Source organism: Leopardus geoffroyi, chromosome C2 (genome assembly GCF_018350155.1).
Source record: "Leopardus geoffroyi isolate Oge1 chromosome C2, O.geoffroyi_Oge1_pat1.0, whole genome shotgun sequence".
NCBI classification, from domain to species: Eukaryota; Metazoa; Chordata; class Mammalia; order Carnivora; family Felidae; genus Leopardus; species Leopardus geoffroyi.
The window spans coordinates 68,673,023-68,688,933 of NC_059333.1; the positions used below are offsets into that span (position 1 = coordinate 68,673,023).

At 51.6% G+C, this 15,911-nt stretch overlaps 1 protein-coding gene across 6 annotated transcripts in view; it reads right to left on the minus strand.

The window, feature by feature from the left end:
* Nucleotides 1-15,911, minus strand: part of SEMA5B (semaphorin 5B) — a 118,551-nt gene that overhangs the window by 74,168 nt on the left and 28,472 nt on the right. For 2 of the 6 annotated variants that reach the window (XM_045502275.1, XM_045502273.1), the window contains exon 1: nt 7,755-7,927. The exons of 2 other annotated variants lie outside the window; for them this stretch is intronic. The gene's annotated coding sequence lies outside the window, so the exon portion shown is untranslated. Of the gene's footprint in view, nt 1-7,754; nt 7,928-15,911 lie in introns of those variants that run through there. 2 more of the 6 variants (XM_045502272.1, XM_045502274.1) reach the window with 2 other exon arrangements.

The window sequence follows — 15,911 nt, forward strand, 5'->3', positions numbered from 1 at the left end:
CATAGCCCCCACTTAACCCCTAAAGGTTCAAAGTACTCAAGTTTACCAAAAAGAATGAAGACTCAGGCAGTTCATCTCAGCCAAGCACCTAGTAACTGCTCAATAAATGGTAGCTATCATGATTCCCCCCATTACCACCGCTGTGAAGAAGAGGGGTGGGGGTGGCAGGGAATGTGGTATATGAAGGGAAAAGAGGGGGAGGGAGAGAGAAACAAGGGCAGGTCACCCTCAGGGTTTGGCCCTAGAAAGGCATTAATTCATCAGCTTCATAATGTCCTGCTGTGAAAAGAGGTGAATAAATAAACAGCTGGCAGGGCTCACAGGAGCCACCCTTAGCATCTTACAGTATTTTGCTTCAGAGGGTTTGCCCATAATTCTCCAACTAACCTTCCCCCCTCCCTTCTCATTGGCTCCCCAAGTGGCTCCCATAGGCTCATTCATATAGGGTTGTCCTCCAGGTATTGGAAGCTGCAAACGTAGGCCCAAAGGCCCAGAGTGGACCCTCCTCTTGGGGATGGGCTCACTGTTAGGAGGGTGTCTGGGTTTACTCCTAAAGTCCTCTTTCTTTGTCCCTTGTCAGTTGGGGGCTGCCAATGTGTCCATGTCTCTTTATATCCATCTGTGGTCTTTATCTCTTTGCTATCTCCAGCACTCTCAGACTCCTCTGCTCCAACCAAAAGCCACAGTGGAATTCTGGGTGTATCACACATGTTTTTCTTTAAGAATAATGACAAAGGACGCCACAGAGGAGGGAAGAGGAAAGTAGATTTCATTCTAAATTTGCCGAACACAGGAGATTCCCCAGAGACAAGACTGAAAATGTGAAGGCCTGGAAGAAACACGTAAAGCAAAAAAAATAATTCCCCCTCTGTTTTGTCCCAAGGACTTCTTTGAAACAGATTATTTCAAATATGTTTCGGCATTCTAAAACTTTTTCAGCATGAATAAAGTGTTGAGGATGGAGTGTTTTTACGTTTCCAAACCGTTTCTAAAAATTACACAATAAGATTTTATGTTAAACGAACTGTATCAATCTTTCATCTGCATATAATGATGTGCCTTGTTTGACATTCCTTTCTCAATGACCTCCTCCAGAAAAATCACTTGTTCCTGGGAATCCAAGTACATCTCCACTTATAAGTACAGAGGAAAGTAAAATAAATTACTTTAATCAAGTATGGGAAAAATTTTGTCCTCAGCAACTCAAATTGTTGTGGAAGCCCTGGGTCCAGGATTCAGAGGCAGATTTGCAGGCAGGCGGGAGGGGAATAGCCACAGCGCTTAACAGAGCCACTAAAATAAACACAAACCATGCCCTAGCTGCTCAGGGCTGCAGACAGTGATGGTTATCAGTGGAGGCCTGAGTCTAGGGAAACCAGGGTTGGGGGGGGTCCCAAGCAAATCCCCCCAACATGGTGGCCTTGCTTGCCATCCTATGGCTCCAATCTGCCCCCCAAAATATCTTATTGCATGTGACGGACATGGAGCCATACTTGGAAAAACATGGTGCAAATCAAGAGATGAATTAATATGTGAAAAAGGAGAGAAGTTTGTCTCCAACTAGGCAAATCTTCATTTTTCAAGACTCTGGAAAGACCACAAAAATGCAGGGTTGGAAGAATCCAGAATGACTCAAGGTGAGGGCTCAGAGGATCAGGCTGCTTAGAGAAAGTTCTGTGGAGCAAACTGCATCCAGCGAGATTGGAAGGTCTCCCTCTTCTTTTTTCCACAATTCCCTTTCTGAAAATAAGTGCTTTTCTGTTTCTCCCAGCACCAAGTCCAGAAAACATAATACTGTCCTTTGTCTTGTTCTAAGTGTATTTATTGTAGATGGAGTCTTCTGTTCAAGGTTTTACTACTTCTTAAAAACGATCAGAAGAGAAAGGATGCCAGGCTTCTGAAAGGGTGGGCACTTCACAATGGGAAACTTGGAATTATTAGCAGAATAAACTGCAGCAATTTCACATACCCAGCAAGCTAATTTTATTTTTTAAAAAATCAATTCTATACAACCATTTTTGATGTTTCAAAACAAAGGGAGATCACCAAAGGAAAGTTTTAGATGTATGTTCATTTTCTTTCTAATGTTTGGAAAAAAAACATTCAATCGCTTTTCCTCATGCCTCCCAAATTTCTGAGAATGTTTAAATCCAAAATACCACACTCCAGGTGTTCCCCAGAAAGCAGAAGGAGAGGCAGGATGGGGCACTGGGAGGGGAGGCCCACTCCAGACACATGTGTGCACATGTGTCTATTTGTGTGTTGGTGTGTGTTGCCCTCCCCACCCCGCCCCTCCCATGCAAATGGTGGACAGAAAGAAACAAGGGACACACACACACACACACACACACACACACACACACACACGGAAGGGCATCCACTCAGCCAGGAAAAAACTCTCAGCTGAGGTTAACCCCATAACCCTGCATTCGCTCTGCCCTCTTCAAAAGAGATTTGGAATTCTTTCCCCAACTTTGCTGCACTTTCCATGAGAATGGGGATGTTCCTGCATAAAACATGAGTTTGGGAGTGAAGGAGCTGCAGGCTTGGGGGAGCCTTGGGGAGTTAGGGGGAGTGGGCAGGGAGAACAGAGCAGTGGGGGAAGGGAAGGGAGGCTGTTTTCTCAGGCTGCATTTCTTGCAGGCTCCTTGGAGACCAGAGAAAGGCCGGGAAAGGTCTCAGCTGGGGCCAGCCGCTCACAGAACCAGTGCAAAGCGGGATGCTGAGCGTGACCTGATGGAGCCTGACCAGCAGGGGTTTGAGGACCTCCAGGAAACTGATGCCAGCTGTCTGCACCAAGCAAGGAGAGAGGCTTTGAGCAAGGGGAAAGGCCTGCAGGAGGAGGGAGGAAGCCAGTATTGAAAGCTGTGGACTGTGGCACTGGTCCCCCCTTTAGACTGTCAGTTCACAGAGGGCAGGGACAAAGGTTCTATTTCTTTCGGTATCATCACAGAATCCAGTCTAGCGCCAGACCTTCTGCATGTTGTTTTGTGAATGGCTGCAGGTGGCCAGACAGGATTCCTAGCCTGTTATCAGCACCCCAGCGAGTAGGATTTAGGGGTCTGTGAGAGGTCTTCTCACTGGCAAACCGGTTATTAGTATTGCTTGAATTAACTCAGCAATGGGCTAAATGCCAGCAGCGGGAGAGAGATGTTAGGGCATTCTGCTCCTCTGGGGAGAGAGGCATTATTAAAGTCACTGGGGCAGACCTGTGGATGCTGCTGTGGGGGGTGTGCGGGGAGGATCAGAGCAGGGCATCCCACGAGGCGAGCAGCCAGCCGTGGTTCTCAGGTCTTCAGTGTGCACGCGCCCCAACCCCAGGTTTCTGATTCTGCGGTCTAGGGGGAGGCCTGAGAATCTGCATTCCTAACAAGTACTCAGGTGATGCTGATGCTGCCGGTCTGAGGACCACACAAAGAGGACCCCTGTTCCAGAACAGGCCTTCATTTTATATACGATGGACAAGCATCGATGCTTTAATGGTAGAGCCAGGTACCAACAGCCCCTTTCTCGGAGCCCTGATCTTAGTGGAATAGGAGAATGTGGAGGTGAGCTGAGGAGAGGAAAAATATCAGAAAGCTAAAATCTAACATATCCCCTCCCTCTATCCTCCACGTGTTCAGGTAGAGTCTCCAGGAACACCAGCCACGTGGGTCCCACTGGAGGGTCGACGGCGGGCAACCAGGGAGGAAGTGACAGTTCCAAAGCTGGACAGGCAGACAGCAGCAGGAGGAGGAAAGGCAGGGTGGGGAGCGAACAGATTGTGGAAAGCAATTAACCGAGAGCAGAGAAGAGAGGGGCACCGAGGAGCCTCCTGCCAGCCCCGGGGGGCAGAGATTAACAAGCCCCTTTAGGACCTGGCAGTTTGGGAGCAGCCCCACTGCTTCCAGCTGTGACTTGACCCCACAACTCTGTTATCTCCCCAAAGCCTTGGGGTGGGGCCTGGAAAGCTCTGCTGGGAGAAGAGCCAAAAACCCAATTAATCTGGACCTCAAATGGGCTCCCACAGCTGTGTGAGGGCCACCATGTCTCAATCAACCTCCATCCTTCTTCCCCTGGCTGTGAGCTCCGTGAAGCTGGAGAGGGTGTCACCCGGCACCGGGCTGGCAAGCGCTCTATAAAAGTTGGATAAAGAAATGGATGTCGTAATGAATGTAGCCTCCTCTTCCCAAAGAAGCGGGCTCTGCCCTCAGTATACTTCCTCAAGAGGAGTCACATCTGCTTAAGCTTTCAGTGTAACTCCCAGGTGGGGATGGCCAGCAGGGCTCCTGTTGCTAACTGGCATGGGCAGAAGTCCCCTTCACAATGCTACATCTCTCCACATCTCTCTCCCTCCCTGCTCCACTATGGGAAAAAAGGTTTTTGCATCTGACGAGCACATGTTCTGGGAGTCTGACAGAGTCTGACCTCTACTCAGGGAACTGGGCTGGGAACCTCATGACCACCCATCCAGTTCCCAGACTCAGGCCCTGCTGTTTCCCAGCAGCCACACAGAGGCAGCTGGTGGGCCCGAGGGGGCTGTGTTAGGGATGCTGCCTAATGTCACCAGGGCTCGCTGGTACAAAGAAAGGTCCCACGTGCAGGGCTGTGCCATGACTTTCCCCTGTAAGCTGACCCTGAAACGGCCCACCAAGACCCCAGATGGGGCTTCCTGATTTGTGCCTAGTCTCACATACATAGGCGTGTGCCCTCTGTGGGAGCAACGAGGGCTTCTGTCCTTCCGAGTCACCTCTCTGTCTCTGTTCCACAGCGGAGGAGTCTCATGTAAGCCCTGGAAGTTACATAAACCCAGGCCTGGCCCTGCCCATGGGCCCTGTATTCCTATATGACCAGCCAGCCCCGAAAAAAAACAGAAAAGTAGGTGGGGACCCAGCTCCCTCTTGGGACCACAAAACTGCAAACCTCAGAGCATTATCACAACACTATAGGTTCAAAAGCTGCAGATCACAGAGCTGTTTATTGCCCCAATACTCCACCTATAATGAGATTTCTCTCCCCTTCTCCAATGCCCATCAGGCTTTTCAGAGAATAACTGGCTTGCTGAGGGAGACAGGGCCAGGAAAAGGGAAGGTCAAAGGCTCCCAAAGAGTTGCTGGGGAAAACAGTCTGTGTACTTAGGTGGAGACCATGGAGACTCGGGCCTAAGGACAATGTGCTGTGGCTTAGCTGGGGTGACCAGAGAGGCCAGGCAACACTGTGCAGCCACCTCCCCATCCCTGCAGTTCAGATGCTGTTTGTTTGGGGACTGTAAACTTACCCACCAGAATCAAGCATCATTAGAAGATATAATCTGCTGAAATGGATCACGGGAGGTATTTCAAAGCTCAGCAGGCTGATTAGATGATGATTTGCTGGTTCATGTCACCTGAAGCACCTCTCTGCTCTATTCGACAAATCAGAATTTGGCCATCATTTCTCTGCAGCATGGGGCTTTCTGTAAGTCCCTCCTCTGTGCTGGGGGTGGGAGGGTCTGCCTTCCAGCTCTGAAGACAAGTTTCAGCAGAGTGGATGGGAGACATAAAGAAAAAGGGCTGGCACCTGCTTACTCAAGGAGGAAGCAAGGACACGCCTTAGCCAGCTTCTCTACCTGCCCCCCCAGAGTCACTGTCAGATAAAAGATCCAAGGGCTTCACACACACACACACACACACACACACACACACACGCACCATGCTGCCTCTGCCCACATTATAGGCTCTGAAATATCTCCTCCTTTATGAAGTCCTCCTGGATTGATGAAGGGCAAGACCACCATGATCCCACAGAGATTCTGATAAACCAAGAAACTCAAGAGCCTTCTTCTCCCCTTGATTGTTCTCACTCATAAGTAATTTGCCTAGAAGGATGAAACTTAATCCTTTCGATTGGTTTATCTCTTTATTAGTATGTAATAGGATGTCCATTTCACTCTGCAAGTTCCCCAAGGCAGGGCTGGCCTCCACATCATTCATTCAGTACAGGGTCCAGAAAGCTGCAACCAAGTGCGTGTGCATATATACGTGCACATGTGTGCATATTCACACTTGCCCTGGGTACAGAACCCATCCTGGCTCCCATGCCACTTTTGGCTTTTGGGAAAATGTCGGGTAGAAATGGTGGTATCCTGGAGCGGGGTTTTCTTTCCCAGACCTCATCCCCCACAGAAGGGAGGCCCTACCCAGCCCCACTGACCCTTACCACTATGTTTCCACCAAGAAACTCTGGAAGTTGGTGGACACAGGGGAGGGCTAGAAGTGATTCTCCACCTAGGCTGAGTGAGATCACTCAAGCCCAGACCCCAGGTGTCTGTATTCCTAGGCCAGGATGGCGACACTTCACTTGGCCACGTTGGACCCAGTCCCACGAGGCCAAAGGAGAGACTATAGAAGCCACAGCATTAACGTGAACCAGCAATTCTCAACTGCTGTAATTTTGTCCCTGGGCAAAATTTGGTAACGTCTGGAGATATTTTTTGGCATCACAAACGAAAGTGGTAGAGTCCAGGGATACTGTTAAACATCCTACAGGGCACAGGACAGTCCTTCCCCCCCGACCAAGAATCATCCAGCCCCAAATTTCAGTGGTACCACTGCTGAGAAAACCTGCCCTAAATACACACTGCTTGCCCAGCTCTAAGCCATGATTTTGGAATCATAAGGTCAGAATTCTCAAATGAGTCAGAACCACAGTTCTCTAGCCATGCCTTGGATTTCAGATAGGCCTCAAAGGATTGAGGTATAACAGGACATAGGGTTACAGAGTTGTCCCCCAGTGATCCTCCAGAAAGATGTTCTTCAAAGGGACCTCAGAAGTCATCATGTCCAAACGCATTCACTGTATGACACTTATGCAGATATAGGCAGACTGTGCAATCACAAGGGAACAGAAAACATGATCACAGACATGTTTGGAAAGCTAGAAAGCATGCACTTGACTGTGGACTCAAAAGAGACAATCAAGGGCTCATATAGGAGTATAGGAAGTACGACTTCATCCAGCATGTGGCAGCCTCCCAGACGTCCTTATTCCCAGAGGCAGCCCACGCTGAGAACATAACCATAACCACCAAGGACAGTGCTCTTTTAGAGGGGTAGGCAGGGACCAGGGCTACCACAGAGAGCCCCAGGGTCCCAAGGCCGCATCTCCCCGGCCTTGCTGGGTCTCACTCTGAACATGTGAGGGGGAGACCTGCTGCTGTCCCATGGCCTGCCCTGGGAGTGCTGACAGCAATCTGGCCCTCAGGAGGCAGCCCACGGATCTGAGGGAGCAAGGAAAAAAACTAAAGGGCCCTCTTCAATGGCCCCAGGATGATGATGTCAGAGTGGGAAGAGGCAATAAGCCACATGGCCAGATAGGAAAAGGGGAACCTCACTGAGCCCTTCAACCAGCAGGGTTTGGGCAGCAAGAGTGCAGCTGGCCCCAAAGCCTGAAACAGCTGTGAAAAGCGGGCATTTTGGGGGCAGCCTTTCCTCCACACGCTGCTTAGGTACATCTCTACCCAATCGGGAGAGGGAGCCAGTGAGAGAAGCTTCTCCTTTCAGGGACCTCTTTGTCCTAAGAAAAAACACTTGCAGCCCCAGTTGCGTGAAGCTCACCTCCACCCCCCCGCCTCAGGTTGGCCCTGCTCCCTCGATTTTCTACCTCACCCAGCTGGCACGAGGTGAGGCAAATTAATGTCTATTCTCTCTGAAAATAAAGCTGCAGAGCCAAGCCACTGTGACTCGTGCAGGGCATGGCCAATGAACATGAAAAGGGACATCTGTCCAAGTACTCACCACTAGCATTTCAGCCGCGGACACCCAAGGCTCAAACACGGTTTAGGCAGGAGAAGCAATCCTGGGGAAGCCAGCACCGTCAGCCCGGCTGTCAGAGCCCAGGCGAGCAACCACGTTCTCATGCTCCTCACCCCCAGGGCTAGCACTCACGACCCCAGCCCCAGCCTAGGAGCAGAGCCAGGGCCACAGGCACGCCCAGCTCCCAGGTCTCTGAAAGGGGCTGGGGCGGGGGGGCTTCCTTGGGATGGTGAGGGGCCAGGGCTTGAGTCCCTGCTAGTGTTTCTCAGTTCAGGGGACCAAGGCTGCTGCCACTGCTTTCAGGAAGAAACACTTGCTGATAAATCGACCCGGGCTTCTGCGCTCAGGTTAGCCAGAAAACACCTCCGTCCTGTCTGGGGGCTCTGGCAGCTCGGTCTGGCCACAGGGACAGCAGGACACAATGCAGCAGCCTGCCCGAGCAGCTCTGATTGTCCCTCACACTGCTGAGCCTTGCTCCCAGCATCAGACAAAAGCACGGGAAACAGCTTGCAGCCCCAGGCGTGACACACCAATCACCAGCTCCCAGGCTGTCCTCCGGGCCACCCCACAGAGGGCTGGATCTGTCTCCTGAGTTTCCTCAAAGGTGCCTGAGGATGGTTTGGGATGATTTATCCTCATGGAGTAGACTGCTCATCCCAGAAATACTCCAACTTTGGCTGGACCGGAGAGCAGTGGTGTGATGCTTATGGAGACAGAGAAAAGAGAGACCTGCAAGAGTTTGTGTGTGTGTGTGTGTGTGTGTGTGTGTGTGTGCATGAGCGCGCGCGTGCGTGGGTGTGCATGTGAGCAGGAGTGTGAGAGGCAGGGTGTGTGCATCTTCCTGGGGTGTCTGTCCCTCTCTCTCCTTCTGGGTTTTGAGCCCGAGGGTGTGTGGAGGGATGGGTGGTGAGAGACACAGATTCCAGAACAGGCAGGAGACACCACTCCCCCCCCCTCCCGCCCCGGAGGGTGATAATGCCACCCCTCTAGCTCCCGCCGCCTCCACAGCTGCTGCTGTCAGCAGTCAGCTTCCTCTGCCGCACACTCTCGGGTAACAACTTTGGAGGAAGCAGTGTTTCACAAAAGAGTCAGCAGCGCAATCTCTCTTTTTTCTAGCCCAAGTCATTTCCTGTCCCCATTTTGGTCATCGTCCTCCCTGCTCCCATCCCAGTGCCCACTCTCCCAAAGATGGAGAGCCCAGAAACCTTCCCCATCTTCTCCCATCACAGAGCCACATCCTTCTCCTTCACCCTCCCGGGGGTCCTGGGCTAGGAAAGGAGAAGCCAGCCACTATGGAGCTTCCCACCAGGGGAAACAGGGAAGATAGTAAGCAGGGTGCAGGCCCTGGAATAGGATGAGTGCTTTGGAGAAAAACCACCAGGTGTGCCACCCAAGGCCTAGGTCATGGGCTTGACCATGCAAGGTGGCCACCTGGGCAGCTTGGTCTTGTGGGTAACTGCCTACGCTCGGGAGTTAGGCACAACTAGGACTTTGAAACTTATTAACTGTGTGATCTTGAGCAAGCTGCTAAATCTCTGACATTCAGTGTCCCTACATGAAAACTGGGTGAATGCTGTGAGAGTTCAGCGAGATACGATGTATAAGGTGCCTCCCACATGCCTGGCCTGTATCAGGCCCCCAGGAAAGCCTGGAGCCTGGTTTTCTTCATCTGTGGAATCCTGAGATGGTTGCGGTGGTTCCTACAATGGGAAGGTGTCCAGGGGGCTGACTGGAGAAGAAGGCCTTGGCTCTAAAACACTAAGAGAAGCAGGTAGAAAGTGCAGAGCCAGCACGTAAATCTGGAAAGGAGAGGCTAAACGGAAGCATGCTGGAAAAGTGAATCTAGCAGAGGAGGCAGAACATAAAACAGAGCAACCGTGCTGGCGAATAGGGCCCACAGGAATTGTAGGAGAGAAGCGGGCATAGTTGTTGGTGGTGGTAGAGAGAGCCGCCTGCCCAGAACGAATGTTGTTAATCTGAGGTTTTCTGGAAAAGAATCCAGAGACTGAGGCAGAGAGTGGCTGGATGGGCACCAGCAATCGGAAGCCAAAACGGACAGGGGCACCTGGCTGACTCAGCTGGTGGAGCCTGAGACTCTTGATCTCAGAGCTGCGAGTTGGAGCCACATGTTGGGCGTGGAGATTACTTAGATAAACAAACAAACAAACAAACAAACAAATAAACCTTCTTTAAAAAAAAGAGGACAAGCCAAAACGAACAAACTGAGACCTAAATAGAAGAGAGCCAGCTCTACTGGACTCCACCAGAAAACCCTCAATAAACTCCAAGGCCCACAGGGATGGACGATAGGGGAGCCATAACCCAAAGATCTGGGCCTGGAGACAGCTCCAGGGCTGAAGACGCCATAACTGGGGGTTGATCGTGGAGGTCTTGCTTCACACCTGAAGTGAGTTTGCCTGGGTCACACATGATTTACACCCGGAAGCCCCTTTTGGCAGAGGAAAAGCTAAGAGGGGCATGGCACCCAAGCTCAAGAGGTGGGCCTGACTGTTGGACAGAGAGGGGGAAATAGGAGAACTGTTAGGGTGGAGAAGTGGTATTGGCCATGAATGCTCAGACCAGCACCTTCAAAAAGGCAGCCCAGTATCATGGAGTGATGGGGGAACCAGGGGGTTTGGGCTCCAGTCCCCATTCTGCTAGCAACTGGGCCAGGCTACTGGCCTTCTCTGGCCCTCTGTATCTTCCTCTTTGAAATGAGACCAGATCTGTGGCCTTCAAACTTTCGTTGTCAGCAGCAGAATCCATTCTTTCAAATGAAATCTTATCTAGAACATCCATATCTAGATCAGATAGAAGTAGAGTTACACTGGTGGGCAGGGAGCTGGGCCCTGGGTGTTCAGCCTCTCTCAGCAACTCTCAAGGTAGCTCAGAGGAAGCCCAGAGTTCCTGGAATATGAAACTACAGTACTAGCTATCTCTGGAGTCCTTTCACCTTTCCAACACCAAGGTTTTTTATTCCCAGGGGAAGTTTAGCAGACACCAGCTAGGATGGGTACCAGCTAGAGGCCCTAGTAGGAGAGGGTCCCAAGACAGGGAGCAGGCTGCCTGCCCCCCATCCCCTCAAGGAGCACCTGTTGGGGCTGCAGGCCCTGCAGGAGAGGCTACTGAAGGTGGGAGCTGTGGCTACATATGGCAGAAGGGAGGCAAGCCTGGTCCCAGGCTCCAGGGTGACAAATGTATTACACGGAGAGGCCAGATGGATGTCCCTGCCCTTGGCACTGTGACTCCTCCAGGAAACACTGGGCTGCTTTTCAGACCCTGGATGGTTGCAGGCTCCCTCTCTCCCCAACTCAGCCAAATCATAAATCTAGCCTGCCAGGGGAGCTGGCCGCCCTGACCCCGGCCCTGTGCTTCCCCCGTCTTGGCCTTGCCTCATGCCAAAATGGAGATCCAGACACGAGCAGCAGAAGGAGGAACCGTGGGTGGAGCTGGGCCACATGGACTGAGGCTCCTGTCTTGGTTTGGCTTTCCAGAACTCCTTCATCCAGATTTTTCTCTTTTTGCCTTTCGCATCCTTTCCCTCTCCTGTCTCAGATTCTGCCTTGGGCTTTTACCACGCTCCCCTCACACCAGCCTCCTCAGTCAAGAGTTTCAAGCGTGACAGAAATTGGGGAGTGCCACGACACCTCGAAGCCCCAGTCTGCCTTCTCCCTTCCCCGGGCGTCTGGGAAGGAAGCTTCCTCCTGCCCTAGTCCCACTTGGGCTGTTCTCACCCAGGCAAAGGCTCCATTGCTGGAGATGCAGCCTGCCACTGGCAGCTGCCTGGATTCTCTGTCTCCCACAGGGAACACAAACAGCCTCACCAAGGGAGGGTTTTATTTCCTCCTCGGTCCACCTTTGGTTATTTCCTTCCCACTCCCTACCCCTCTCCTCTATCTACATCCCCAGGAAGGAAAAGGTTCATGAAAGGATCTCCCCTGGCTCCCTGCCCCCAGCCTTCCCTGCCTCTCTTGTCAGTGCTTTTTATTGCGAATTCAGCATGTTAATTTGTGTGGTACTTTATGGTTTGTAACCTGCTTCTTTTTTTTTAATCCTTGTATCCCCAGCACCACGTTTCACGTGTGGAAGCCAAGGTTCAGAGAGCCTGACTCGCTAGTGATGGGGTGGACACTCAACCTCCGAGCTCTGTGTGTTTCTTACTTTATCACGGCTCTCTTCTCCCCATGTCTATCTCTACCCTCCTCTCTTATCCCCTTTCTTTCTGGTGTCTCATCTCAATCCTTCCTCTGCCCCCACTCCAAAAGACCTCCTCTAGACCACCTGAGGTCAGAGCAGGTAGGGTCCTCGGGCCCATCTCCCCCCATCCCCTGGTTTACAGATGAGAAGATTGAGGCCACATTACCAGGCTCGGTCCCCAGGCCTCTTCTCCCTCTCCACCAGGGCACGTAGGTGCCTGTGGGAGGCCGAGAGGGGTAATGGATTTCTGAAGTCATCCTGATTTTATTACTTGAAGCATTTCTAGGGCAGGATGCAGACAAATGCTTGCTGGTGTGCTCCCTCCCTCCCTCCCTCTGCAGCAAAGACTGCATCTCGGCATAATGCTTGCACCCTATTTCACTCAGAAAGGAAAGGTCAAGGTCTCGTGTCTCTGCAGTCAAAGTCACCAGCAGTTGACTTTGAGAAGTTTATCTACTTGCTTCCTGCCTCCACTCCCAGGGCAGGAGACCCTACCCCTCCCCACACCACACAGAGGGGTTTCTCTCCTTGCTGGGTCTCCTTATTGTCTGTCTCCCTGGGACAGAAATCTTCCCCACCTCTATGGATCACCCTTTCTCATTCTCACTCCCTCGCTTTAGGGCATTCCCCACTTAGATACAAACTCAGGGGCTCTGCAAACACTGTCTGTGCACTGCCATGCCGGGGACTGCCATGCTGGGTTCGGTGGCATGTGTGGCTGTGCCCAGCTCTCAGCAACCATGCCACAGTCTGTCATGAACCGCGGAGCCTGCCCGGGAGCCTTCTTACCGCAGATTGGACGCCATCACCCCCCACGCCAGCCTGATCTTTCCCACCCCCACGGCCAGCCCACAAAGCCATGTCCCAGGTGGCTGTGCAGACCCTCAGCGTACTCTCAGTAGGGAGGCCAGTAGAGGTGGCCTGCCAGGCACGACAAACTAGCCAGGTAGGGCAGAAAGGACATGGGCTTTGGAATCAAGAAGCTTGAGTTGAATCCTGATTATCACTGATTAGCAACTTAACCTTACCTTGAGTGAGTCACTGCTCTCAGCCTCCATTTTTCATCCATTAAATGGGGGGAGATAAAGGTTCCAAGTTTATCTATTTCACCAGGTGTAAGAGGATTAAACAAGATGATGCAGGTGAACGTGTTCTGGAAATGGATACAAGGCACTATGCAGAGGTGCCAATATTCCGCTTTATCCATGCGGCTCCAAGCCTACCCTGAGAGGTGACTCGTTTTTGTTTTAGGACAGTGCCACCTAGCTTCCTCTGTGTGTGGCTTTGTCCCTGACTCCTGGCCGCCCTGAGCCCCCAGGTAGGAGCCTGTAGTCCCATGCTCCCTCTTCCCAAGGGCTCCATTAAGTGAAAACAAAATCCAAGTCTCATCTACTCATTACTAGAAGTGGAGAGATTTACTTCTGAGGCTTTCATTATCACCTAATTGTGTTCCCACTAAAAACTCATTAATTAGCCATTCTAAAGCTGTCGGCACATTTAAATAGACTTATAGACTTACAAACTTTTAGAGTTGGAAGAGAACTTTGGCAAGTCCAACCTGTTCAACCCCTTTATGTTAGAAATGAAGAGGGTGAGGCCCAGAGAGGTCAAGTGACTCAACCAAGGTCACACAGCAGGCTAGTGATGGAATCAGGGCTAGAAACCCAAGCCGTTGAGTTCTAGCCCAGAGACCCTTCTTCCCACTCTGCTACTTTTCTAAAGGAAAGCAATGTCACGCCTCACTTTCTCTCATCTCTCCTTTTCCCAAAGGAGTGATTCTAGATTGAGGCGTGACCCCAGCTGGAAGGAGATGTAAATGTGGAATTTTAAGTAGATATTTAAAAAAAATTTTTTTTTAACGTTTTATTTATTTTTGAGACAGAGAGAGACAGAGCATGAATGGGGGAGGGGCAGAGAGAGAGGGAGACGCAGAATCGGAAGCAGGATCCAGGCTCCGAGCCATCAGCCTAGAGCCCGACGCGGGGCTAGAACTCACAGACCGTGAGATCGTGACCTGAGCTGAAGTCGGACGCTTAACCGACTGAGCCACCCAGGCGCCCCTTAAGTAGATATTTTTAAATGATGATATATGTACCTGAGGTGTAACACGCGGAAGGGCCTCATGCTTCCTGGGGGTGGGGGCAGCAGAGGCCCTCCCCTCCCTGGACAATAGCAGACACAGAGACTGGACCTACAGAGCTAGAGGCCGGTGCTGTGGAGGCCACCAGTGGCAAGTTGAATACAGATTCTTGGACCCCAGCTGGATATCCTGCCTCAGAATCTCTGGCGTGGGGCCCAAGAATCTGCATTTTGAGTACCACTGCCTAATAGAGGTTCTAAAAAAAAAGAAAACAGTAACAAACATATACAACAACTACGGAGAGAGAAGAAAAGAGAAATACCGTGGAAGTAGACTTCTAATGAAAGGCACACAGGAACAGCCCTCTGGAATGATCGAATGGAGTGAGGGCAGGACTGGGAACAGAGTCAAGGAAGCACAGGTTCCCAAGGGCGGCTCAGGTCCAGGACCCTGGGTAACTGCCCATACCTGGAGCCAAGGTTCTCAGTCCCGGTGGCCACTGGCCCAGTTGTTTCTGAAGCAAGTGTCTGCCAGGAGCACAGTTTGGACCTGAGGCCAAGTGAGGAGCCCGGGAGGCCTGGGTAAGAATAGCGAATGCCTCTATGGCACTCAGTGCACACGGGCTGTCCTAAGTCTTTGTATATATCAACATCAAATTCTACTTCAACTCCGTGGAGTGGGGGCACTGTTAGCACTCCACACTACAGTGAGGAACCAGCCTAGGAAACTAGTCACAGGGCCGTAAGTGGCAGAGCAGGGGCTCAGACCTGACTCCGCTGCACTGCCTCCTGCATCTGGAGAAGATCAGAAGCTCATCATTGAGCCTGGAGTGTACAGTGTTTCTCAATGAAGGAGCCTATGGCATGTTTTGAGGGCTATGCCTCCCCTGTGCCCTGCACAGACTTAGATCCCTGGCTTCTACCACCAAATGACAATAGAGTTTCTAAGTCACCCTCACAACAAAAAGAGCCCCACACTTCAAGACCCCTGTGTGTGGGGTGGGTCCAACCTAGGAGTACCACCTGAGGTGGGAATGAAGGATGGAGTAGGGAGATGCATTGGCTCCCAGAGGCTCAGCTCCCTCTGTGGGGGGCTGTGGTGGCAAAGGAGCTGGCCGAGCCATGCAGCCACGTGAGGGGTGCCCGGGAGGAGCAGGGGGAGTTTGTATCCAAGAGCCCCTCAATGCTCAGGCTACTGGGCTGCTGCAGGAGGGATAGGCAAGGGTGATGCTGGAAGGAAAAGGGAGAGAGTGAGAAGAAACCATAAATCCAGACACCAAGGCTTGAAAGGGAAACCCCAGGTCAGTCTGAGTGTGGGATTTCCTCAACTGCCTTCCGTTGACCTCAGCATCTCCTCGTGCTCTCGCATGGTAGCACAGAGTGGCCCCGGCTCTCAGAATCTCAGAGGGGGACCGTTTCTGCAGAGGCCTGGGTAGCAGCAGGAGGGAGTATCGTAGAGAAAAAGAGAGAAACAAGTCTGAGAACCCAAGCCACTGACTTTAGAGAAGAAACCATCCCCCCACCACCATTTTTTAAAGCTTGGTTGGTGGCAGGAGAAAATTCGCAAAGAGCGCTAGCAGCCCCGAATGGGCTAGGAGAGCCCTGTGTCCTTGTTTGCGAGGAACCCCTCCATCTCATCATCAGACGTGGCATCAGAGCAGCGCACACGCGGTCCTTCAATTCTTTCTCTCATAGTATTCAAGACACCAAACCCTCAGCGTGCAACTCTGTGCTTCCCACCGCTCTCCCCTTCAGAACTCCCGGGGACTAAATGCCCAGAATGAATTTGTAATGTACTGAGGAATGCATTCAGACATTAGAAACTGTGTTCACACCCACTCATCCCCTTAAAAACCCAGGCTT